The 2500-nt window shown below is 23.1% G+C and overlaps 2 non-coding genes across 2 annotated transcripts in view; both read right to left on the bottom strand.

Moving 5' to 3' along the window:
• The window catches only part of LOC123303949, a 4577-nt gene extending 4061 nt beyond the window's left edge, over window positions 1–516 (bottom strand). The window contains exon 1 of the ribosomal RNA XR_006536014.1: window positions 1–516. This exon is cut by the window's left edge and continues 4061 nt beyond it. This is a non-coding gene — a ribosomal RNA (large subunit ribosomal RNA).
• Window positions 517–1152: 636 nt separating this feature from the next.
• LOC123303948 lies at window positions 1153–1307 on the bottom strand. Its single transcript, XR_006536013.1, has one exon. It is a non-coding gene; the product is annotated as a 5.8S ribosomal RNA (ribosomal RNA).
• Window positions 1308–2500: the final 1193 nt, after the last annotated feature.

The following is a 2500-nucleotide window of genomic DNA, read 5'->3' as shown; positions in this document are numbered from 1 at the left end:
TGCTAGTACAAATTGGTTGATTAACGATAAAAAGTAAATGAATCTCATCTTTCGACCTTTCGGGTTTCTCAGGTTTACCCCTGAACGGTTTTACGTACTCTTTAACTCTCTCTTCAAAGTTCTTTTCAACTTTCCCTCACGGTACTTGTTCGCTATCGGTCTCGTGGTAATATTTAGCCTTAGATGGAGTTTACCACCCACTTAGAGCTGCACTCTCAAGCAACCCGACTCTAAGGAAAGATTCACCTATCATCAATAATAATCACTACGGGCCTGGCACCCTCTATGGGTATATGGCCCCATTCAAGATGGACTTGGATGTATTATATAACAATAGGTTTATATTGAATCTTCCTAAACACTACATTCCCCAAGTGTCTGTTTATCAGCCACGGGGTTCAGTGCTGGGCTTATCCCTGTTCGCTCGCCGCTACTAAGGGAATCCTAGTTAGTTTCTTTTCCTCCGCTTAATAATATGCTTAAATTCAGCGGGTAATCTCACCTACTCTGAGGTCGTAAAAGTTTTTAGAAGTATTAAAACAAAAATTTTTTTTATATATTATGTTTTTGTTATATTTTATAAGTAAACAATTTTCTTAATTATTCATACTCAAATTTTTTTAATATTATTATATAATATTATTTTTATATTTATCTAAAGAGAAGAAAATAAAAAATAAATAATTATATATATTAATTTTTTTCGAGTATATTGAAAATTTTATTACAAATAAAATATTCCATAACAAAATATTAATATATAATATTTTTGTTTATTCTTCTTTATTTAATATTTTAAAAATATATTATTAATATCATTTATTATTAATATTATTATTAACATAAAGTTTTATAATATTATATATAAATGATAAAAAATAATATTGATATATTAATTTAAAAATGTCGACAAATAATAAAAAATATATAAATTTTAAATGCTATTAAAAACATTTTATATTTATTTTTTTCTTATATTTGGCGTAAAACATTCATATATAAATAATTTTACATTTCTTTTATAAAAATTTTATTTATCAATTTAATTAAATATGAAAAAATAAATTTTCTTTTTTAATTATTGATAAATTTCTTTTTCATAAAAAAAAATTTTATGTAAAATAATCTTTTATTATATTAATATAATGTATACGACCCTCAGCCAGATGTGGTCCGGGAACAGTATCCAAGGACCGCAATGTGCGTTCGAAATGTCAATGTTCATGTGTCCTGCAGTTCACAAGTTGACGCGCAATTAGCTGCGTTCTTCATCGACCCACGAGCCAAGTGATCCACCGTCCAGGGTAATCTTTTTAAATTTTAAATGTAAGTATTATTATTAATAATAATCTTTATTTTTAATATAAAAAATAAAATTATTAATTTATATATCTTTATAAATTCTTTTAAAATAAAAAAATTTTTCTAGAATATAAATTATATATTTTATTTTAAATATATATATATAAATTAAAGATATTATGGTATTAATAAATATATACATAACATTTTTGATATTTTTGTTAGTGCTAGCTAGATATAATAATTAATATTTGGTATATTTTATAGAAATGTATTTATTTTTTTTTTATAAATTATTTTCTACATAAAAATATATATAATATTAATATGGTACAAAACAAATGGGTTTGTTTTTTAACATAATAACTTTTAATAAAAAAAAAGAAATATCAAGACAAAACATAAAGAAATTTAAATTTGAAATAAATTTTATTCTTTAAAAAAATTTTATCTTGTGTTTTCTTTATTTTTATTATATAACATAGAAAAATAAAAATATAGATTATATCAATTATAATCTTATTTTATTTTTCTTAATAGAGATTATATACATATAAACAAATAATTTCAATATATTCTATTTTTAATTTCACTTTTTTATAAGAGAAATTATTTATAGATTTTATTAATAATTATTGTTTAATAATAATAATAATATTGAATATAAAAATATTTTATATGTAACAAATATATTATTAATATTTATATAATATTCTCTATATTATATGTATAGATATATTATGTGTATAAAAAAAGTTTGGCGTATTACTTTAATATGATATCATAACCAAAATAAATCTCTTTTAACACATAATTACTATTATATATTTTGAGAAAATTACATATTAATATGTTATTTTGTTAAAAAAAATATTTCTTATCAATAATATTTTTATTTTTTGGAATATTTAAAAACAATACAAAAAATATAAATAAATATATTTTATATATATCGTTAATGATCCTTCCGCAGGTTCACCTACGGAAACCTTGTTACGACTTTTACTTCCTCTAAATGATCAAGTTTGGTCATCTTCCCAGCAACATCGGCAATATCAGAAATATTGCCGCGTACCAGTCCGAAGACCTCACTAAATCATTCAATCGGTAGTAGCGACGGGCGGTGTGTACAAAGGGCAGGGACGTAATCAACGCGAGCTTATGACTCGCGCTTACTGGGAATTCCTCGTTCATGGGG

This window comes from Chrysoperla carnea, assembly GCF_905475395.1.
Source record: "Chrysoperla carnea chromosome X unlocalized genomic scaffold, inChrCarn1.1 SUPER_X_unloc_165, whole genome shotgun sequence".
In the NCBI taxonomy this organism is placed as follows: Eukaryota; Metazoa; Arthropoda; class Insecta; order Neuroptera; family Chrysopidae; genus Chrysoperla; species Chrysoperla carnea.
This window is presented reverse-complemented; position numbering and strand designations above follow the sequence as displayed.